This window comes from Euprymna scolopes, chromosome 2 (genome assembly GCF_053919585.1).
Source record: "Euprymna scolopes isolate OS-2025 chromosome 2, ASM5391958v1, whole genome shotgun sequence".
NCBI lineage: Eukaryota > Metazoa > Mollusca > Cephalopoda > Sepiida > Sepiolidae > Euprymna > Euprymna scolopes.
In genome coordinates, this window is record NC_136483.1 from 86,592,872 (window position 1) to 86,612,897 (window position 20,026).

A 20,026-nucleotide genomic window follows, 5' to 3' on the forward strand; every position below is an offset into this window, starting at 1 on the left:
TTAAAGACATTTTACTTGAATTCAAAAATTTCCAGATAATTAAATAAGGTCTAGTCATATATATGCCTCAGAAAATTAAAAAAGTATGAAACAAGTGGAGAATCGGGGCATCGATCCCCGTACCTCTCGCATGCTAAGCGAGCGCTCTCCCATCTTAGCTAATTCCCCATGTCCGCATTCTCCTACTATCATAATCCCAATATTTTATGAATAAATGAAAATATTAAAAGCTTGAAGGAATTTGTCTGCAAGTAAAGACATTTTACTTTAATTCAAAAATTTCCAGATAATTAAATAAGGTCTAGTCATATATATGCCTCAGAAAATTAAAACAGTATTAAACAAGTGGAGAATCGGGGCACCGATCCCCGTACCTCTCGCATGCTAAGCGAGCGCTCTACCATCTGAGCTAATTCCCCATGTCCGCATTCTCCTACTATCATAATCCCAATATTTTATGAATAAATGAAAATATTAAAAGCTTGAAGGCACTTGTCTGCAAGTAAAGACATTTTACTTGAATTCAAAAATTTCCAGATAATTAAATAATGTCTATTCATATAGATGCCTCAGAAAATTAAAAAAGTATTAAACAAGTGGAGAATCGGGGCATCGATCCTCGTACCTCTCGCATGCTAAGCGAGCGATCTACCATCTGAGCTAATTCCCCATGTTCGCATTCTCCTACTATCATAATCCCAATATTTTATGACTAAATGAAAATATTAAAAGCTTGAAGGTACTTGTCTGCAATTAAAGACATTTTACTTGAATTCAAAAATTTCCAGATAATTAAATAAGGTCTAGTCATATATATGCCTCAGAAAATTAAAAAAGTATGAAACAAGTGGAGAATCGGGGCATCGATCCCCGTACCTCTCGCATGCTAAGCGAGCGCTCTACCATCTGAGCTAATTCCCCATGTCCGCATTCTCCTACTATCATAATCCCAATATTTTATGAATAAATGAAAATATTAAAAGCTTGAAGGCACTTGTCTGCAATTAAAGACATTTTTCTTGAATTCAAAAATTTCCAGATAATTAAATAAGGTCTAGTCATATATATGCCTCAGAAAACTAAAAAAGTATTAAACAAGTGGAGAATCGGGGCATCGATCCCCGTACCTCTCGCATGCTAAGCGAGCGCTCTACCATCTGAGCTAATTCCCCATGTCCGCATTCTCCTACTATCATAATTCCAATATTTTATGAATAAATGAAAATATTAAAAGCTTGAAGGCACTTGTCTGCAAGTAAAGACATTTTACTTTAATTCAAAAATTTCCAGATAATTAAATAAGGTCTAGTCATATATATGCCTCAGAAAATTAAAAAAGTATGAAACAAGTGGAGAATCGGGGCATCGATCCCCGTACCTCTCGCATGCTAAGCAAGCGCTCTCCCATCTTAGCTAATTCCCCATGTCCGCATTCTCCTACTATCATAATCCCAATATTTTATGAATAAATGAAAATATTAAAAGCTTGAAGGCACTTGTCTGCAATTAAAGACATGTTACTTGAATTCAAAAATTTCCAGATAATTAAATAAGGTCTAGTCATATATATGCCTCAGAAAATTAAAAAAGTATTAAACAAGTGGAGAATCGGGGCATCGATCCCCGTACCTCTCGCATGCTAAGCGAGCGCTCTACCATCTGAGCTAATTCCCCATGTCCGCATTCTCCTACTATCATAATCCCAATATTTTATGAATAAATGAAAATATTAAAAGCTTGAAGGCACTTGTCTGCAATTAAAGACATTTTACTTGAATTCAAAAATTTCCAGATAATTAAATAAGGTCTAGTCATATATATGCCTCAGAAAATTAAAATAGTATTAAACAAGTGGAGAATCGGGGCATCGATCCCCGTACCTCTCGCATGCTAAGCGAGCGCTCTACCATCTGAGCTAATTCCCCATGTCCGCATTCTCCTACTATCATAATCCCAATATTTTATGAATAAATGAAAATATTAAAAGCTTGAAGGCACTTGTCTGCAAGTAAAGACATTTTACTTTAATTCAAAAATTTCCAGATAATTAAATAAGGTCTAGTCATATATATGCCTCAGAAAATTAAAACAGTATTAAACAAGTGGAGAATCGGGGCACCGATCCCCGTACCTCTCGCATGCTAAGCGAGCGCTCTACCATCTGAGCTAATTCCCCATGTCCGCATTCTCCTACTATCATAATCCCAATATTTTATGAATAAATGAAAATATTAAAAGCTTGAAGGCACTTGTCTGCAAGTAAAGACATTTTACTTGAATTCAAAAATTTCCAGATAATTAAATAATGTCTATTCATATAGATGCCTCAGAAAATTAAAAAAGTATGAAACAAGTGGAGAATCGGGGCATCGATCCTCGTACCTCTCGCATGCTAAGCGAGCGCTCTACCATCTGAGCTAATTCCCCATGTCTGCATTCTCCTACTATCATAATCCCAATATTTTATGAATAAATGAAAATATTAAAAGCTTGAAGGCACTTGTCTGCAAGTAAAGACATTTTACTTTAATTCAAAACTTTCCAGATAATTAAAAAAGGTCTAGTCATATATATGCCTCAGAAAATTAAAAAAGTATTAAACAAGTGGAGAATCGGGGCATCGATCCTCGTACCTCTCGCATGCTAAGCGAGCGCTCTACCATCTGAGCTAATTCCCCATGTCCGCATTCTCCTTCTATCATAATCCCAATATTTCATGAATAAATGAAAATATAAAAACCTTGAAGGCACTTGTCTGCAAGTAAAGACATTTTACTTGAATTCAAAAATTTCCAGATAATTAAATAAGGTCTAGTCATATATATGCCTCAGAAAATTAAAAAAGTATTGAACAAGTGGAGAATCGGGGCATCGATCCCCGTACCTCTCGCATGCTAAGCGAGCGCTCTACCATCTGAGCTAATTCCCCATGTCCGCATTCTCCTACTATCATAATCCCAATATTTTATGAATAAATGAAAATATTAAAAGCTTGAAGGCACTTGTCTGCAAGTAAAGACATTTTACTTTAATTCAAAAATTTCCAGATAATTAAATAAGGTCTAGTCATATATATGCCTCAGAAAATTAAAAAAGTATTAAACAAGTGGAGAATCGGGGCATCGATCCCCGTACCTCTCGCATGCTAAGCGAGGGCTCTACAATCTGAGCTAATTCCCCATGTCCGCATTCTCCTACTATCATAATCCCAATATTTTATGAATAAATGAAAATATTAAAAGCTTGAAGGTACTTGTCTGCAATTAAAGACATTTTACTTGAATTCAAAAATTTCCAGATAATTAAATAAGGTCTAGTCATATATATGCCTCAGAAAATGAAAAAAGTATTAAACAAGTGGAGAATCGGGGCATCGATCCCCGTACCTCTCGCATGCTAAGCGAGCGCTCTACCATCTGAGCTAATTCCCCATGTCCGTATTCTCCTACTATCATAATCCCAATATTTTATGAATAAATGAAAATATTAAAAGCTTGAAGGCACTTGTCTGCAAGTAAAGACATTTTACTTTAATTCAAAAATTTCCAGATAATTAAATAAGGTCTAGTCATATATATGCCTCAGAAAATTAAAAAAGTATTAAACAAGTGGAGAATCGGGGTATCGATCCCCGTACCACTCGCATGCTAAGCGAGCGATCTACCATCTGAGCTAATTCCCCATGTCCGCATTCTCCTACTATCATAATCCCAATATTTTATGAATAAATGAAAATATTAAAAGCTTGAAGGTACTTGTCTGCAATTAAAGACATTTTACTTGAATTCAAAAATTTTCAGATAATTAAATAAGGTCTAGTCATATATATGCCTCAGAAAATTAAAAAAGTATGAAACAAGTGGAGAATCGGGGCATCGATCCCCGTACCTCTCGCATGCTAAGCGAGAACTCTACAATCTGAGCTAATTCCCCATGTCCGCATTCTCCTACTATCATAATCCCAATATTTTATGAATAAATGAAAATATTGAAAGCTTGAAGGCACTTGTCTGCAATTAAAGACATTTTACTTGAATTCAAAAATTTCCAGATAATTAAATAAGGTCTAGTCATATATATGCCTCAGAAAATTAACAAAGTATTAAACAAGTGGAGAATCGGGGCATCGATCCCCGTACCTCTCGCATGCTAAGCGAGCGCTCTACCATCTGAGCTAATTCCCCATGTCCGCATTCTCCTACTATCATAATTCCAATATTTTATGAATAAATGAAAATATTAAAAGCTTGAAGGCACTTGTCTGCAAGTAAAGACATTTTACTTTAATTCAAAAATTTCCAGATAATTAAATAAGGTCTAGTCATATATATGCCTCAGAAAATTAAAAAAGTATGAAACAAGTGGAGAATCGGGGCATCGATCCCCGTACCTCTCGCATGCTAAGCGAGCGCTCTCCCATCTTAGCTAATTCCCCATGTCCGCATTCTCCTACTATCATAATCCCAATATTTTATGAATAAATGAAAATATTAAAAGCTTGAAGGCACTTGTCTGCAATTAAAGACATGTTACTTGAATTCAAAAATTTCCAGATAATTAAATAAGGTCTAGTCATATATATGCCTCAGAAAATTAAAAAAGTATTAAACAAGTGGAGAATCGGGGCATCGATCCCCGTACCTCTCGCATGCTAAGCGAGCGCTCTACCATCTGAGCTAATTCCCCATGTCCGCATTCTCCTACTATCATAATCCCAATATTTTATGAATAAATGAAAATATTAAAAGCTTGAAGGCACTTGTCTGCAATTAAAGACATTTTACTTGAATTCAAAAATTTCCAGATAATTAAATAAGGTCTAGTCATATATATGCCTCAGAAAATTAAAATAGTATTAAACAAGTGGAGAATCCGGGCATCGATCCCCGTACCTCTCGCATGCTAAGCGAGCGCTCTACCATCTGAGCTAATTCCCCATGTCCGCATTCTCCTACTATCATAATCCCAGTATTTTATGAATAAATGAAAATATTAAAAGCTTGAAGGCACTTGTCTGCAAGTAAAGACATTTTACTTTAATTCAAAAATTTCCAGATAATTAAATAATGTCTATTCATATATATGCCTCAGAAAATTAAAAAAGTATTAAACAAGTGGAGAATCGGGGCATCGATCCCCGTACCTTTCGCATGCTAAGCGAGCGCTCTACCATCTGAGCTAATTCCCCATGTCCGCATTCTCCTACTATCATAATCCCAATATTTTATGAATAAATGAAAATATAAAAACCTTGAAGGCACTTGTCTGCAAGTAAAGACATTTTACTTGAATTCAAAAATTTCCAGATAATTAAATAAGGTCTAGTCATATATATGCCTCAGAAAATTAAAAAAGTATTAAACAAGTGGAGAATCGGGGCATCGATCCCCGTACCTCTCGCATGCTAAGCGAGCGCTCTACCATCTGAGCTAATTCCCCATGTCCGCATTCTCATACTATCATAATCCCAATATTTTATGAATAAATGAAAATATTAAAAGCTTGAAGGCACTTGTCTGCAAGTAAAGACATTTTACTTTCATTCAAAAATTTCCAGATAATTAAATAAGGTCTAGTCATATATATGCCTCAGAAAATTAAAAAAGTATTAAACAAGTGGAGAATCGGGGCATCGATCCCCGTACCTCTCGCATGCTAAGCGAGCGCTCTACCATCTGAGCTAATTCCCCATGTCCGCATTCTCATACTATCATAATCCCAATATTTTATGAATAAATGAAAATATTAAAAGCTTGAAGGCACTTGTCTGCAAGTAAAGACATTTTACTTTCATTCAAAAATTTCCAGATAATTAAATAAGGTCTAGTCATATATATGCCTCAGAAAATTAAAACAGTATTAAACAAGTGGAGAATCGGGGCACCGATCCCCGTACCTCTCGCATGCTAAGCGAGCGCTTTACCATCTGAGCTAATTCCCCATGTCAGCATTCTCCTACTATCATAATCCCAATATTTTATGAATAAATGAAAATATTAAAAGCTTGAAGGCACTTGTCTGCAAGTAAAGACATTTTACTTTAATTCAAAAATTTCCAGATAATTAAATAAGGTCTAGTCATATATATGCCTCAGAAAATTAAAAAAGTATTAAACAAGTGGAGAATCGGGGTATCGATCCCCGTACCACTCGCATGCTAAGCGAGCGATCTACCATCTGAGCTAATTCCCCATGTCCGCATTCTCCTACTATCATAATCCCAATATTTTATGAATAAATGAAAATATTAAAAGCTTGAAGGTACTTGTCTGCAATTAAAGACATTTTACTTGAATTCAAAAATTTCCAGATAATTAAATAAGGTCTAGTCATATATATGCCTCAGAAAATTAAAAAAGTATGAAACAAGTGGAGAATCGGGGCATCGATCCCCGTACCTCTCGCATGCTAAGCGAGAACTCTACAATCTGAGCTAATTCCCCATGTCCGCATTCTCCTACTATCATAATCCCAATATTTTATGAATAAATGAAAATATTAAAAGCTTGAAGGCACTTGTCTGCAATTAAAGACATTTTACTTGAATTCAAAAATTTCCAGATAATTAAATAAGGTCTAGTCATATATATGCCTCAGAAAATTAACAAAGTATTAAACAAGTGGAGAATCGGGGCATCGATCCCCGTACCTCTCGCATGCTAAGCGAGCGCTCTACCATCTGAGCTAATTCCCCATGTCCGCATTCTCCTACTATCATAATTCCAATATTTTATGAATAAATGAAAATATTAAAAGCTTGAAGGCACTTGTCTGCAAGTAAAGACATTTTACTTTAATTCAAAAATTTCCAGATAATTAAATAAGGTCTAGTCATATATATGCCTCAGAAAATTAAAAAAGTATGAAACAAGTGGAGAATCGGGGCATCGATCCCCGTACCTCTCGCATGCTAAGCGAGCGCTCTCCCATCTTAGCTAATTCCCCATGTCCGCATTCTCCTACTATCATAATCCCAATATTTTATGAATAAATGAAAATATTAAAAGCTTGAAGGCACTTGTCTGCAATTAAAGACATGTTACTTGAATTCAAAAATTTCCAGATAATTAAATAAGGTCTAGTCATATATATGCCTCAGAAAATTAAAAAAGTATTAAACAAGTGGAGAATCGGGGCATCGATCCCCGTACCTCTCGCATGCTAAGCGAGCGCTCTACCATCTGAGCTAATTCCCCATGTCCGCATTCTCCTACTATCATAATCCCAATATTTTATGAATAAATGAAAATATTAAAAGCTTGAAGGCACTTGTCTGCAATTAAAGACATTTTACTTGAATTCAAAAATTTCCAGATAATTAAATAAGGTCTAGTCATATATATGCCTCAGAAAATTAAAATAGTATTAAACAAGTGGAGAATCCGGGCATCGATCCCCGTACCTCTCGAATGCTAGGCGAGCGCTCTACCATCTGAGCTAATTCCCCATGTCCGCATTCTCCTACTATCATAATCCCAGTATTTTATGAATAAATGAAAATATTAAAAGCTTGAAGGCACTTGTCTGCAAGTAAAGACATTTTACTTTAATTCAAAAATTTCCAGATAATTAAATAATGTCTATTCATATATATGCCTCAGAAAATTAAAAAAGTATTAAACAAGTGGAGAATCGGGGCATCGATCCTCGTACCTTTCGCATGCTAAGCGAGCGCTCTACCATCTGAGCTAATTCCCCATGTCCGCATTCTCCTACTATCATAATCCCAATATTTTATGAATAAATGAAAATATAAAAACCTTGAAGGCACTTGTCTGCAAGTAAAGACATTTTACTTGAATTCAAAAATTTCCAGATAATTAAATAAGGTCTAGTCATATATATGCCTCAGAAAATTAAAAAAGTATTAAACAAGTGGAGAATCGGGGCACCGATCCCCGTACCTCTCGCATGCTAAGCGAGCGCTCTACCATCTGAGCTAATTCCCCATGTCCGCATTCTCCTACTATCATAATCCCAATATTTTATGAATAAATGAAAATATTAAAAGCTTGAAGGCACTTGTCTGCGATTAAAGACATTTTACTTTAATTCAAAAATTTTCAGATAATTAAATAAGGTCTAGTCATATATATGCCTCAGAAAATTAAAAAAGTATTAAACAAGTGGAGAATCGGGGCATCGATCCCCGTACCTCTCGCATGCTAAGCGAGCGCTCTACCATCTGAGCTAATTCCCCATGTCCGCATTCTCCTACTATCATAATCCCAATATTTTATGAATAAATGACAATATTAAAAGCTTGAAGGTACTTGTCTGCAATTAAAGACATTTTACTTGAATTCAAAAATTTCCAGATAATTAAATAAGGTCTAGTCATATATATGCCTCAGAAAATTAACAAAGTATTAAACAAGTGGAGAATCGGGGCATCGATCCCCGTACCTCTCGCATGCTAAGCGAGCGCTCTACCATCTGAGCTAATTCCCCATGTCCGCATTCTCCTACTATCATAATCCCAATATTTTATGAATAAATGAAAATATTAAAAGCTTGAAGGCACTTGTCTGCAAGTAAAGACATTTTACTTTAATTCAAAAATTTCCAGATAATTAAATAAGGTCTAGTCATATATATGCCTCAGAAAATTAAAAAAGTATTAAACAAGTGGAGAATCGGGGCACCGATCCCCGTACCTCTCGCATGCTAAGCGAGCGCTCTACCATCTGAGCTAATTCCCCATGTCCGCATTCTCCTACTATCATAATCCCAATATTTTATGAATAAATGAAAATATTAAAAGCTTGAAGGCACTTGTCTGCGATTAAAGACATTTTACTTTAATTCAAAAATTTTCAGATAATTAAATAAGGTCTAGTCATATATATGCCTCAGAAAATTAAAAAAAGTATTAAACAAGTGGAGAATCGGGGCATCGATCCCCGTACCTCTCGCATGCTAAGCGAGCGCTCTACCATCTGAGCTAATTCCCCATGTCCGCATTCTCCTACTATCATAATCCCAATATTTTATGAATAAATGAAAATATTAAAAGCTTGAAGGTACTTGTCTGCAATTAAAGACATTTTACTTGAATTCAAAAATTTCCAGATAATTAAATAAGGTCTAGTCATATATATGCCTCAGAAAATTAAAAAAGTATTAAACAAGTGGAGAATCGGGGCATCGATCCCCATACCTCTCGCATGCTAAGCGAGCGCTCTACCATCTGAGCTAATTCCCCATGTCCGTATTCTCCTACTATCATAATCCCAATATTTTATGAATAAATGAAAATATTAAAAGCTTGAAGGCACTTGTCTGCAAGTAAAGACATTTTACTTAAATCCAAAAATTTCCAGATAATTAAATAAGGTCTAGTCATATATATGCCTCAGAAAATTAAAACAGTATTAAACAAGTGGAGAATCGGGGTATCGATCCCCGTACCTCTCGCATGCTAAGCGAGCGATCTACCATCTGAGCTAATTCCCCATGTCCGCATTCTCCTACTATCATAATCCCAATATTTTATGAATAAATTAAAATATTAAAAGCTTGAAGGTACTTGTCTGCAATTAAAGACATTTTACTTGAATTCAAAAATTTCCAGATAATTAAATAAGGTCTAGTCATATATATGCCTCAGAAAATTAAAAAAGTATTAAACAAGTGGAGAATCGGGGCATCGATCCTCGTACCTCTCGCATGCTAAGCGAGCGCTCTACCATCTGAGCTAATTCCCCATGTCCGTATCCTCCTACTATCATAATCCCAATATTTTATGACAAAATAAAATATTAAAAGCTTGAAGGCACTTGTCTGCAATTAAAGACATTTTACTTGAATTCAAAAATTTCCAGATAATTAAATAAGGTCTAGTCATATATATGCCTCAGAAAATTAACAAAGTATTAAACAAGTGGAGAATCGGGGCATCAATCCCCGTACCTCTCGCATGCTAAGCGAGCGCTCTACCATCTGAGCTAATTCCCCATGTCCGCATTCTCCTACTATCATCTTCCCAATATTTTATGAATAAATGAAAATATTAAAAGCTTGAAGGCACTTGTCTGCAAGTAAAGACATTTTACTTTAATTCAAAAATTTCCAGATAATTAAATAAGGTCTAGTCATATATATGCCTCAGAAAATTAAAAAAGTATTAAACAAGTGGAGAATCGGGGCATCGATCCCCGTACCTCTCGCATGCTAAGCGAGCGCGCTCCCATCTTAGCTAATTCCCCATGTCCGCATTCTCCTACTATCATAATCCCAATATTTTATGAATAAATGAAAATATTAAAAGCTTGAAGGCACTTGTCTGCAATTAAAGACATTTTACTTGAATTCAAAAATTTCCAGATAATTAAATAAGGTCTAGTCATATATATGCCTCAGAAAATTAAAAAAGTATGAAACAAGTGGAGAATCGGGGCATCGATCCCCGTACCTCTCGCATGCTAAGCGAGCGCTCTACCATCTGAGCTAATTCCCCATGTCCGCATACTCTTACTATCATAATCCCAATATTTTATGAATAAATGAAAATATTAAAAGCTTGAAGGCACTTGTCTGCAAGTAAAGACATTTTACTTTAATTCAAAAATTTCCAGATAATTAAATAAGGTCTAGTCATATATATGCCTCAGAAAATTAAAAAAGTATTAAACAAGTGGAGAATCGGGGCATCGATCCCCGTACCTCTCGCATGCTAAGCGAGCGCTCTACCATCTGAGCTAATTCCCCATGTACGCATTCTCTTACTATCATAATCACAATATTTTATGAATAAATGAAAATATTAAAAGCTTGAAGGTACTTGTCTGCAAGTAAAGACATTTTACTTTAATTCAAAAATTTCCAGATAATTAAATAAGGTCTAGTCATATATATGCCTCAGAAAATTAAAAAAGTATTAAACAAGTGGAGAATCGGGGCATCGATCCCCGTACCTCTCGCATGCTAAGCGAGCGCTCTACCATCTGAGCTAATTCCCCATGTCCGCATTCTCCTACTGTCATAATCCCAATATTTTATGAATAAATGAAAATATTAAAAGCTTGAAGGCACTTGTCTGCAAGTAAAGACATTTTACTTTAATTCAAAAATTTCCAGATAATTAAATAAGGTCTAGTCATATATATGCCTCAGAAAATTAAAATAGTATTAAACAAGTGGAGAATCGGGGCATCGATCCTCGTACCTCTCGCATGCTAAGCGAGCGCTCTACCATCTGAGCTAATTCCCCATGTCCGCATTCTCATACTATCATAATCCCAATATTTTATGAATAAATAAAAATATAAAAAGCTTGAAGGCACTTGTCTGCAATTAAAGACATTTTACTTGAATTCAAAAATTTCCAGATAATTAAATAAGGTCTAGTCATATATATGCCTCAGAAAATTAAAAAAGTATGAAACAAGTGGAGAATCGGGGCATCGATCCCCGTATCTCTCGCATGCTAAGCGAGCGCTCTACCATCTGAGCTAATTCCCCATGTCCGCATTCTCCTACTATCATAATCACAATATTTTATGAATAAATGAAAATATTAAAAGCTTGAAGGTACTTGTCTGCAAGTAAAGACATTTTACTTTAATTCAAAAATTTCCAGATAATTAAATAAGGTCTAGTCATATATATGCCTCAGAAAATTAAAAAAGTATTAAACAAGTGGAGAATCGGGGCATCGATCCCCGTACCTCTCGCATGCTAAGCGAGCGCTCTACCATCTGAGCTAATTCCCCATGTCCGCATTCTCCTACTATCATAATTCCAATATTTTATGAATAAATGAAAATATTAAAAGCTTGAAGGCACTTGTCTGCAAGTAAAGACATTTTACTTTAATTCAAAAATTTCCAGATAATTAAATAAGGTCTAGTCATATATATGCCTCAGAAAATTAAAAAAGTATTAAACAAGTGGAGAATCGGGGCATCGATCCCCGTACCTCTCGCATGCTAAGCGAGCGCTCTACCATCTGAGCTAATTCCCCATGTCCGCATTCTCCTACTATCATAATCCCAATATTTTATGAATAAATGAAAATATTAAAAGCTTGAAGGCACTTGTCTGCAAGTAAAGACATTTTACTTTAATTCAAAAATTTCCAGATAATTAAATAAGGTCTAGTCATATATATGCCTCAGAAAATTAAAAAAGTATTAAACAAGTGGAGAATCGGGGCACCGATCCCCGTACCTCTCGCATGCTAAGCGAGCGCTCTACCATCTGAGCTAATTCCCCATGTCCGCATTCTCCTACTATCATAATCCCAATATTTTATGAATAAATGAAAATATTAAAAGCTTGAAGGCACTTGTCTGCGATTAAAGACATTTTACTTTAATTCAAAAATTTTCAGATAATTAAATAAGGTCTAGTCATATATATGCCTCAGAAAATTAAAAAAAGTATTAAACAAGTGGAGAATCGGGGCATCGATCCCCGTACCTCTCGCATGCTAAGCGAGCGCTCTACCATCTGAGCTAATTCCCCATGTCCGCATTCTCCTACTATCATAATCCCAATATTTTATGAATAAATGAAAATATTAAAAGCTTGAAGGTACTTGTCTGCAATTAAAGACATTTTACTTGAATTCAAAAATTTCCAGATAATTAAATAAGGTCTAGTCATATATATGCCTCAGAAAATTAAAACAGTATTAAACAAGTGGAGAATCGGGGCATCGATCCCCATACCTCTCGCATGCTAAGCGAGCGCTCTACCATCTGAGCTAATTCCCCATGTCCGTATTCTCCTACTATCATAATCCCAATATTTTATGAATAAATGAAAATATTAAAAGCTTGAAGGCACTTGTCTGCAAGTAAAGACATTTTACTTAAATCCAAAAATTTCCAGATAATTAAATAAGGTCTAGTCATATATATGCCTCAGAAAATTAAAACAGTATTAAACAAGTGGAGAATCGGGGTATCGATCCCCGTACCTCTCGCATGCTAAGCGAGCGATCTACCATCTGAGCTAATTCCCCATGTCCGCATTCTCCTACTATCATAATCCCAATATTTTATGAATAAATTAAAATATTAAAAGCTTGAAGGTACTTGTCTGCAATTAAAGACATTTTACTTGAATTCAAAAATTTCCAGATAATTAAATAAGGTCTAGTCATATATATGCCTCAGAAAATTAAAAAAGTATTAAACAAGTGGAGAATCGGGGCATCGATCCTCGTACCTCTCGCATGCTAAGCGAGCGCTCTACCATCTGAGCTAATTCCCCATGTCCGTATCCTCCTACTATCATAATCCCAATATTTTATGACAAAATAAAATATTAAAAGCTTGAAGGCACTTGTCTGCAATTAAAGACATTTTACTTGAATTCAAAAATTTCCAGATAATTAAATAAGGTCTAGTCATATATATGCCTCAGAAAATTAACAAAGTATTAAACAAGTGGAGAATCGGGGCATCAATCCCCGTACCTCTCGCATGCTAAGCGAGCGCTCTACCATCTGAGCTAATTCCCCATGTCCGCATTCTCCTACTATCATCTTCCCAATATTTTATGAATAAATGAAAATATTAAAAGCTTGAAGGCACTTGTCTGCAAGTAAAGACATTTTACTTTAATTCAAAAATTTCCAGATAATTAAATAAGGTCTAGTCATATATATGCCTCAGAAAATTAAAAAAGTATTAAACAAGTGGAGAATCGGGGCATCGATCCCCGTACCTCTCGCATGCTAAGCGAGCGCGCTCCCATCTTAGCTAATTCCCCATGTCCGCATTCTCCTACTATCATAATCCCAATATTTTATGAATAAATGAAAATATTAAAAGCTTGAAGGCACTTGTCTGCAATTAAAGACATTTTACTTGAATTCAAAAATTTCCAGATAATTAAATAAGGTCTAGTCATATATATGCCTCAGAAAATTAAAAAAGTATGAAACAAGTGGAGAATCGGGGCATCGATCCCCGTACCTCTCGCATGCTAAGCGAGCGCTCTACCATCTGAGCTAATTCCCCATGTCCGCATACTCTTACTATCATAATCCCAATATTTTATGAATAAATGAAAATATTAAAAGCTTGAAGGCACTTGTCTGCAAGTAAAGACATTTTACTTTAATTCAAAAATTTCCAGATAATTAAATAAGGTCTAGTCATATATATGCCTCAGAAAATTAAAAAAGTATTAAACAAGTGGAGAATCGGGGCATCGATCCCCGTACCTCTCGCATGCTAAGCGAGCGCTCTACCATCTGAGCTAATTCCCCATGTACGCATTCTCTTACTATCATAATCACAATATTTTATGAATAAATGAAAATATTAAAAGCTTGAAGGTACTTGTCTGCAAGTAAAGACATTTTACTTTAATTCAAAAATTTCCAGATAATTAAATAAGGTCTAGTCATATATATGCCTCAGAAAATTAAAAAAGTATTAAACAAGTGGAGAATCGGGGCATCGATCCCCGTACCTCTCGCATGCTAAGCGAGCGCTCTACCATCTGAGCTAATTCCCCATGTCCGCATTCTCCTACTGTCATAATCCCAATATTTTATGAATAAATGAAAATATTAAAAGCTTGAAGGCACTTGTCTGCAAGTAAAGACATTTTACTTTAATTCAAAAATTTCCAGATAATTAAATAAGGTCTAGTCATATATATGCCTCAGAAAATTAAAATAGTATTAAACAAGTGGAGAATCGGGGCATCGATCCTCGTACCTCTCGCATGCTAAGCGAGCGCTCTACCATCTGAGCTAATTCCCCATGTCCGCATTCTCATACTATCATAATCCCAATATTTTATGAATAAATAAAAATATAAAAAGCTTGAAGGCACTTGTCTGCAATTAAAGACATTTTACTTGAATTCAAAAATTTCCAGATAATTAAATAAGGTCTAGTCATATATATGCCTCAGAAAATTAAAAAAGTATGAAACAAGTGGAGAATCGGGGCATCGATCCCCGTATCTCTCGCATGCTAAGCGAGCGCTCTACCATCTGAGCTAATTCCCCATGTCCGCATTCTCCTACTATCATAATCACAATATTTTATGAATAAATGAAAATATTAAAAGCTTGAAGGTACTTGTCTGCAAGTAAAGACATTTTACTTTAATTCAAAAATTTCCAGATAATTAAATAAGGTCTAGTCATATATATGCCTCAGAAAATTAAAAAAGTATTAAACAAGTGGAGAATCGGGGCATCGATCCCCGTACCTCTCGCATGCTAAGCGAGCGCTCTACCATCTGAGCTAATTCCCCATGTCCGCATTCTCCTACTATCATAATTCCAATATTTTATGAATAAATGAAAATATTAAAAGCTTGAAGGCACTTGTCTGCAAGTAAAGACATTTTACTTTAATTCAAAAATTTCCAGATAATTAAATAAGGTCTAGTCATATATATGCCTCAGAAAATTAAAAAAGTATTAAACAAGTGGAGAATCGGGGCATCGATCCCCGTACCTCTCGCATGCTAAGCGAGCGCTCTACCATCTGAGCTAATTCCCCATGTCCGCATTCTCCTACTGTCATAATCCCAATATTTTATGAATAAATGAAAATATTAAAAGCTTGTAGGCACTTGTCTGCAAGTAAAGACATTTTACTTTAATTCAAAAATTTCCAGATAATTAAATAAGGTCTAGTCATATATATGCCTCAGAAAATTAAAATAGTATTAAACAAGTGGAGAATCGGGGCATCGATCCTCGTACCTCTCGCATGCTAAGCGAGCGCTCTACCATTTGAGCTAATTCTCCATGTCCGCATGCTCCTACTATTTTAATCCCAATATTTTATGAATAAATGAAAATATTGAAAGCTTGAAGGCACTTGTCTGCAAGTAAAGACATTTTACTTTAATTCAAAAATTTCCAGATAATTAAATAAGGTCTAGTCATATATATGCCTCAGAAAATTAAAAAAGTATTAAACAAGTGGAGAATCGGGGCATCGATCCCCGTACCTCTCGCATGCTAAGCGAGCGCTCTACCATCTGAGCTAATTCCCCATGTACGCATTCTCTTACTATCATAATCACAATATTTTATGAATAAATGAAAATATTAAAAGCTTGAAGGCACTTGTCTGCAAGTAAAGACATTTTACTTTAATTAAAAATTTCCAGATAATTAAATAAGGTCTAGTCATATATATGCCTCAGAAAATTAAAAATTATTAAACAAGCGGAGAATCGGGGCATCGATCCCCGTAACTCTACCATGCTAAGCGAGGGCTCTACAATCTGAGCTAATTCCCCATGTCCGCATTCTCCTACTATCATAATCCCAATATTTTATGAATAATTGAAAATATTAAAAGCTTGAAGGTACTTGTCTGCAATTAAAGACATTTTACTTGAATTCAAAAATTTCCAGATAATTAAATAAGGTCTAGTCATATATATGCCTCAGAAAATGAAAAAAGTATTAAACAAGTGGAGAATCGGGGCATCGATCCCCGTACCTCTCGCATGCTAAGCGAGCGCTCTACCATCTGAGCTAATTCCCCATGTCCGTATTCTCCTACTATCATAATCCCAATATTTTATGAATAAATGAAAATATTAAAAGCTTGAAGGCACTTGTCTGCAAGTAAAGACATTTTACTTGAATTCAAAAATTTCCAGATAATTAAATAAGGTCTAGTCATATATATGCCTCAGAAAATTAAAAAAGTATTAAACAAGTGGAGAATCGGGGTATCGATCCCCGTACCACTCGCATGCTAAGCGAGCGATCTACCATCTGAGCTAATTCCCCATGTCCGCATTCTCCTACTATCATAATCCCAATATTTTATGAATAAATGAAAATATTAAAAGCTTGAAGGTACTTGTCTGCAATTAAAGACATTTTACTTGAATTCAAAAATTTCCAGATAATTAAATAAGGTCTAGTCATATATATGCCTCAGAAAATTAAAAAAGTATGAAACAAGTGGAGAATCGGGGCATCGATCCCCGTACCTCTCGCATGCTAAGCGAGCGCTCTCCCATCTTAGCTAATTCCCCATGTCCGCATTCTCCTACTATCATAATCCCAATATTTTATGAATAAATGAAAATATTAAAAGCTTGAAGGAATTTGTCTGCAAGTAAAGACATTTTACTTTAATTCAAAAATTTCCAGATAATTAAATAAGGTCTAGTCATATATATGCCTCAGAAAATTAAAACAGTATTAAACAAGTGGAGAATCGGGGTACCGATCCCCGTACCTCTCGCATGCTAAGCGAGCGCTCTACCATCTGAGCTAATTCCCCATGTCCGCATTCTCCTACTATCATAATCCCAATATTTTATGAATAAATGAAAATATTAAAAGCTTGAAGGCACTTGTCTGCAAGTAAAGACATTTTACTTGAATTCAAAAATTTCCAGATAATTAAATAATGTCTATTCATATAGATGCCTCAGAAAATTAAAAAAGTATTAAACAAGTGGAGAATCGGGGCATCGATCCTCGTACCTCTCGCATGCTAAGCGAGCGATCTACCATCTGAGCTAATTCCCCATGTTCGCATTCTCCTACTATCATAATCCCAATATTTTATGACTAAATGAAAATATTAAAAGCTTGAAGGTACTTGTCTGCAATTAAAGACATTTTACTTGAATTCAAAAATTTCCAGATAATTAAATAAGGTCTAGTCATATATATGCCTCAGAAAATTAAAAAAGTATGAAACAAGTGGAGAATCGGGGCATCGATCCCCGTACCTCTCGCATGCTAAGCGAGCGCTCTACCATCTGAGCTAATTCCCCATGTCCGCATTCTCCTACTATCATAATCCCAATATTTTATGAATAAATGAAAATATTAAAAGCTTGAAGGCACTTGTCTGCAATTAAAGACATTTTACTTGAATTCAAAAATTTCCAGATAATTAAATAAGGTCTAGTCATATATATGCCTCAGAAAACTAAAAAAGTATTAAACAAGTGGAGAATCGGGGCATCGATCCCCGTACCTCTCGCATGCTAAGCGAGCGCTCTACCATCTGAGCTAATTCCCCATGTCCGCATTCTCCTACTATCATAATTCCAATATTTTATGAATAAATGAAAATATTAAAAGCTTGAAGGCACTTGTCTGCAAGTAAAGACATTTTACTTTAATTCAAAAATTTCCAGATAATTAAATAAGGTCTAGTCATATATATGCCTCAGAAAATTAAAAAAGTATGAAACAAGTGGAGAATCGGGGCATCGATCCCCGTACCTCTCGCATGCTAAGCAAGCGCTCTCCCATCTTAGCTAATTCCCCATGTCCGCATTCTCCTACTATCATAATCCCAATATTTTATGAATAAATGAAAATATTAAAAGCTTGAAGGCACTTGTCTGCAATTAAAGACATGTTACTTGAATTCAAAAATTTCCAGATAATTAAATAAGGTCTAGTCATATATATGCCTCAGAAAATTAAAAAAGTATTAAACAAGTGGAGAATCGGGGCATCGATCCCCGTACCTCTCGCATGCTAAGCGAGCGCTCTACCATCTGAGCTAATTCCCCATGTCCGCATTCTCCTACTATCATAATCCCAATATTTTATGAATAAATGAAAATATTAAAAGCTTGAAGGCACTTGTCTGCAATTAAAGACATTTTACTTGAATTCAAAAATTTCCAGATAATTAAATAAGGTCTAGTCATATATATGCCTCAGAAAATTAAAATAGTATTAAACAAGTGGAGAATCGGGGCATCGATCCCCGTACCTCTCGCATGCTAAGCGAGCGCTCTACCATCTGAGCTAATTCCCCATGTCCGCATTCTCCTACTATCATAATCCCAATATTTTATGAATAAATGAAAATATTAAAAGCTTGAAGGCACTTGTCTGCAAGTAAAGACATTTTACTTTAATTCAAAAATTTCCAGATAATTAAATAAGGTCTAGTCATATATATGCCTCAGAAAATTAAAACAGTATTAAACAAGTGGAGAATCGGGGCATCGATCCCCGTACCTCTCGCATGCTAAGCGAGCGCTCTACCATCTGAGCTAATTCCCCATGTCCGCATTCTCCTACTATCATAATCCCAATATTTTATGAATAAATGAAAATATTAAAAGCTTGAAGGCACTTGTCTGCAAGTAAAGACATTTTACTTGAATTCAAAAATTTCCAGATAATTAAATAATGTCTATTCATATAGATGCCTTAGAAAATTAAAAAAGTATGAAACAAGTGGAGAATCGGGGCATCGATCCTCGTACCTCTCGCATGCTAAGCGAGCGCTCTACCATCTGAGCTAATTCCCCATGTCTGCATTCTCCTACTATCATAATCCCAATATTTTATGAATAAATGAAAATATTAAAAGCTTGAAGGCACTTGTCTGCAAGTAAAGACATTTTACTTTAATTCAAAACTTTCCAGATAATTAAAAAAGGTCTAGTCATATATATGCCTCAGAAAATTAAAAAAGTATTAAACAAGTGGAGAATCGGGGCATCGATCCTCGTACCTCTCGCATGCTAAGCGAGCGCTCTACCATCTGAGCTAATTCCCCATGTCCGCATTCTCCTTCTATCATAATCCCAATATTTCATGAATAAATGAAAATATAAAAACCTTGAAGGCACTTGTCTGCAAGTAAAGACATTTTACTTGAATTCAAAAATTTCCAGATAATTAAATAAGGTCTAGTCATATATATGCCTCAGAAAATTAAAAAAGTATTAAACAAGTGGAGAATCGGGGCATCGATCCCCGTACCTCTCGCATGCTAAGCGAGCGCTCTACCATCTGAGCTAATTCCCCATGTCCGCATTCTCCTACTATCATAATCCCAATATTTTATGAATAAATGAAAATATTAAAAGCTTGAAGGCACTTGTCTGCAAGTAAAGACATTTTACTTTAATTCAAAAATTTCCAGATAATTAAATAAGGTCTAGTCATATATATGCCTCAGAAAATTAAAAAAGTATTAAACAAGTGGAGAATCGGGGCATCGATCCCCGTACCTCTCGCATGCTAAGCGAGGGCTCTACAATCTGAGCTAATTCCCCATGTCCGCATTCTCCTACTATCATAATCCCA

At 35.3% G+C, this 20,026-nt stretch overlaps 36 non-coding genes across 36 annotated transcripts; all 36 read right to left on the reverse strand.

The window, feature by feature from the left end:
* Positions 1 to 848: 848 nt before the first annotated feature.
* Positions 849 to 921, reverse strand: Trnaa-agc (transfer RNA alanine (anticodon AGC)). The gene has a single exon. It is a non-coding gene; the product is annotated as a tRNA-Ala (tRNA).
* Positions 922 to 1,099: 178 nt separating this feature from the next.
* On the reverse strand, positions 1,100 to 1,172 carry Trnaa-agc (transfer RNA alanine (anticodon AGC)). The gene has a single exon. It is a non-coding gene; the product is annotated as a tRNA-Ala (tRNA).
* Positions 1,173 to 1,601: 429 nt separating this feature from the next.
* On the reverse strand, positions 1,602 to 1,674 carry Trnaa-agc (transfer RNA alanine (anticodon AGC)). Its single transcript has one exon. It is a non-coding gene; the product is annotated as a tRNA-Ala (tRNA).
* A 178-nt stretch (positions 1,675 to 1,852) lies between these two features.
* Positions 1,853 to 1,925, reverse strand: Trnaa-agc (transfer RNA alanine (anticodon AGC)). The gene has a single exon. It is a non-coding gene; the product is annotated as a tRNA-Ala (tRNA).
* Positions 1,926 to 2,856: 931 nt separating this feature from the next.
* Trnaa-agc (transfer RNA alanine (anticodon AGC)) lies at positions 2,857 to 2,929 on the reverse strand. Its single transcript has one exon. It is a non-coding gene; the product is annotated as a tRNA-Ala (tRNA).
* Positions 2,930 to 3,358: 429 nt separating this feature from the next.
* On the reverse strand, positions 3,359 to 3,431 carry Trnaa-agc (transfer RNA alanine (anticodon AGC)). Its single transcript has one exon. It is a non-coding gene; the product is annotated as a tRNA-Ala (tRNA).
* Positions 3,432 to 4,111: 680 nt separating this feature from the next.
* Trnaa-agc (transfer RNA alanine (anticodon AGC)) lies at positions 4,112 to 4,184 on the reverse strand. Its single transcript has one exon. It is a non-coding gene; the product is annotated as a tRNA-Ala (tRNA).
* A 429-nt stretch (positions 4,185 to 4,613) lies between these two features.
* On the reverse strand, positions 4,614 to 4,686 carry Trnaa-agc (transfer RNA alanine (anticodon AGC)). The gene has a single exon. It is a non-coding gene; the product is annotated as a tRNA-Ala (tRNA).
* Positions 4,687 to 5,366: 680 nt separating this feature from the next.
* Trnaa-agc (transfer RNA alanine (anticodon AGC)) lies at positions 5,367 to 5,439 on the reverse strand. The gene has a single exon. It is a non-coding gene; the product is annotated as a tRNA-Ala (tRNA).
* A 178-nt stretch (positions 5,440 to 5,617) lies between these two features.
* On the reverse strand, positions 5,618 to 5,690 carry Trnaa-agc (transfer RNA alanine (anticodon AGC)). Its single transcript has one exon. It is a non-coding gene; the product is annotated as a tRNA-Ala (tRNA).
* Positions 5,691 to 6,621: 931 nt separating this feature from the next.
* On the reverse strand, positions 6,622 to 6,694 carry Trnaa-agc (transfer RNA alanine (anticodon AGC)). Its single transcript has one exon. It is a non-coding gene; the product is annotated as a tRNA-Ala (tRNA).
* A 429-nt stretch (positions 6,695 to 7,123) lies between these two features.
* Trnaa-agc (transfer RNA alanine (anticodon AGC)) lies at positions 7,124 to 7,196 on the reverse strand. Its single transcript has one exon. It is a non-coding gene; the product is annotated as a tRNA-Ala (tRNA).
* Positions 7,197 to 8,127: 931 nt separating this feature from the next.
* Positions 8,128 to 8,200, reverse strand: Trnaa-agc (transfer RNA alanine (anticodon AGC)). Its single transcript has one exon. It is a non-coding gene; the product is annotated as a tRNA-Ala (tRNA).
* A 178-nt stretch (positions 8,201 to 8,378) lies between these two features.
* On the reverse strand, positions 8,379 to 8,451 carry Trnaa-agc (transfer RNA alanine (anticodon AGC)). The gene has a single exon. It is a non-coding gene; the product is annotated as a tRNA-Ala (tRNA).
* A 430-nt stretch (positions 8,452 to 8,881) lies between these two features.
* Trnaa-agc (transfer RNA alanine (anticodon AGC)) lies at positions 8,882 to 8,954 on the reverse strand. Its single transcript has one exon. It is a non-coding gene; the product is annotated as a tRNA-Ala (tRNA).
* Positions 8,955 to 10,386: 1,432 nt separating this feature from the next.
* Trnaa-agc (transfer RNA alanine (anticodon AGC)) lies at positions 10,387 to 10,459 on the reverse strand. Its single transcript has one exon. It is a non-coding gene; the product is annotated as a tRNA-Ala (tRNA).
* Positions 10,460 to 10,637: 178 nt separating this feature from the next.
* On the reverse strand, positions 10,638 to 10,710 carry Trnaa-agc (transfer RNA alanine (anticodon AGC)). Its single transcript has one exon. It is a non-coding gene; the product is annotated as a tRNA-Ala (tRNA).
* Positions 10,711 to 10,888: 178 nt separating this feature from the next.
* Positions 10,889 to 10,961, reverse strand: Trnaa-agc (transfer RNA alanine (anticodon AGC)). Its single transcript has one exon. It is a non-coding gene; the product is annotated as a tRNA-Ala (tRNA).
* Positions 10,962 to 11,390: 429 nt separating this feature from the next.
* On the reverse strand, positions 11,391 to 11,463 carry Trnaa-agc (transfer RNA alanine (anticodon AGC)). Its single transcript has one exon. It is a non-coding gene; the product is annotated as a tRNA-Ala (tRNA).
* Positions 11,464 to 11,641: 178 nt separating this feature from the next.
* Trnaa-agc (transfer RNA alanine (anticodon AGC)) lies at positions 11,642 to 11,714 on the reverse strand. The gene has a single exon. It is a non-coding gene; the product is annotated as a tRNA-Ala (tRNA).
* Positions 11,715 to 11,892: 178 nt separating this feature from the next.
* Positions 11,893 to 11,965, reverse strand: Trnaa-agc (transfer RNA alanine (anticodon AGC)). The gene has a single exon. It is a non-coding gene; the product is annotated as a tRNA-Ala (tRNA).
* A 430-nt stretch (positions 11,966 to 12,395) lies between these two features.
* Trnaa-agc (transfer RNA alanine (anticodon AGC)) lies at positions 12,396 to 12,468 on the reverse strand. The gene has a single exon. It is a non-coding gene; the product is annotated as a tRNA-Ala (tRNA).
* A 1,432-nt stretch (positions 12,469 to 13,900) lies between these two features.
* Positions 13,901 to 13,973, reverse strand: Trnaa-agc (transfer RNA alanine (anticodon AGC)). Its single transcript has one exon. It is a non-coding gene; the product is annotated as a tRNA-Ala (tRNA).
* Positions 13,974 to 14,151: 178 nt separating this feature from the next.
* Trnaa-agc (transfer RNA alanine (anticodon AGC)) lies at positions 14,152 to 14,224 on the reverse strand. Its single transcript has one exon. It is a non-coding gene; the product is annotated as a tRNA-Ala (tRNA).
* Positions 14,225 to 14,402: 178 nt separating this feature from the next.
* On the reverse strand, positions 14,403 to 14,475 carry Trnaa-agc (transfer RNA alanine (anticodon AGC)). The gene has a single exon. It is a non-coding gene; the product is annotated as a tRNA-Ala (tRNA).
* Positions 14,476 to 14,904: 429 nt separating this feature from the next.
* On the reverse strand, positions 14,905 to 14,977 carry Trnaa-agc (transfer RNA alanine (anticodon AGC)). The gene has a single exon. It is a non-coding gene; the product is annotated as a tRNA-Ala (tRNA).
* A 178-nt stretch (positions 14,978 to 15,155) lies between these two features.
* Positions 15,156 to 15,228, reverse strand: Trnaa-agc (transfer RNA alanine (anticodon AGC)). Its single transcript has one exon. It is a non-coding gene; the product is annotated as a tRNA-Ala (tRNA).
* A 178-nt stretch (positions 15,229 to 15,406) lies between these two features.
* Positions 15,407 to 15,479, reverse strand: Trnaa-agc (transfer RNA alanine (anticodon AGC)). The gene has a single exon. It is a non-coding gene; the product is annotated as a tRNA-Ala (tRNA).
* A 429-nt stretch (positions 15,480 to 15,908) lies between these two features.
* On the reverse strand, positions 15,909 to 15,981 carry Trnaa-agc (transfer RNA alanine (anticodon AGC)). The gene has a single exon. It is a non-coding gene; the product is annotated as a tRNA-Ala (tRNA).
* Positions 15,982 to 16,408: 427 nt separating this feature from the next.
* Trnaa-agc (transfer RNA alanine (anticodon AGC)) lies at positions 16,409 to 16,481 on the reverse strand. Its single transcript has one exon. It is a non-coding gene; the product is annotated as a tRNA-Ala (tRNA).
* A 1,182-nt stretch (positions 16,482 to 17,663) lies between these two features.
* Trnaa-agc (transfer RNA alanine (anticodon AGC)) lies at positions 17,664 to 17,736 on the reverse strand. Its single transcript has one exon. It is a non-coding gene; the product is annotated as a tRNA-Ala (tRNA).
* A 178-nt stretch (positions 17,737 to 17,914) lies between these two features.
* Positions 17,915 to 17,987, reverse strand: Trnaa-agc (transfer RNA alanine (anticodon AGC)). The gene has a single exon. It is a non-coding gene; the product is annotated as a tRNA-Ala (tRNA).
* Positions 17,988 to 18,416: 429 nt separating this feature from the next.
* Trnaa-agc (transfer RNA alanine (anticodon AGC)) lies at positions 18,417 to 18,489 on the reverse strand. Its single transcript has one exon. It is a non-coding gene; the product is annotated as a tRNA-Ala (tRNA).
* Positions 18,490 to 18,667: 178 nt separating this feature from the next.
* Positions 18,668 to 18,740, reverse strand: Trnaa-agc (transfer RNA alanine (anticodon AGC)). Its single transcript has one exon. It is a non-coding gene; the product is annotated as a tRNA-Ala (tRNA).
* A 178-nt stretch (positions 18,741 to 18,918) lies between these two features.
* On the reverse strand, positions 18,919 to 18,991 carry Trnaa-agc (transfer RNA alanine (anticodon AGC)). Its single transcript has one exon. It is a non-coding gene; the product is annotated as a tRNA-Ala (tRNA).
* Positions 18,992 to 19,671: 680 nt separating this feature from the next.
* On the reverse strand, positions 19,672 to 19,744 carry Trnaa-agc (transfer RNA alanine (anticodon AGC)). Its single transcript has one exon. It is a non-coding gene; the product is annotated as a tRNA-Ala (tRNA).
* Between the last annotated feature and the right edge of the window lie 282 nt (positions 19,745 to 20,026).